Source organism: Phaethon lepturus, unplaced genomic scaffold (assembly GCF_000687285.1).
Source record: "Phaethon lepturus isolate BGI_N335 unplaced genomic scaffold, ASM68728v1 scaffold392, whole genome shotgun sequence".
Lineage (NCBI taxonomy): Eukaryota > Metazoa > Chordata > Aves > Phaethontiformes > Phaethontidae > Phaethon > Phaethon lepturus.
This window is the reverse complement of record NW_010525276.1, coordinates 1-301: the sequence shown is the minus strand read 5'-3', so window position 1 is coordinate 301 and position 301 is coordinate 1.

The window sequence follows — 301 nt, the reverse complement described above, 5'->3', positions numbered from 1 at the left end:
AGAGCTTTCCTGGAGGCTGGAGACGCTTTTCGGGGAGGCCTGGATGCCAGGCTGGGGAGCACGGGGAGGGTGGGAGAAAGGCACCCAGCCCCTCCGCTGCATCCTGCAGCCCACGCTGCCTCTTCACGGGGGTGGAGATGGTCTGTCAAAAAGCAGATGCTAACCTGCCAGGATAATCTTTGAAATTAAAATCGGCCAAAATTCTATTTTCTGTAGAAAAGTGGGCATTCTGGCTGAGCTGGGCAATTTCTCCTCTGACGAGGCTCTGTCAGCAGGATTTTTTCTTAGAGAAAAGACGGGA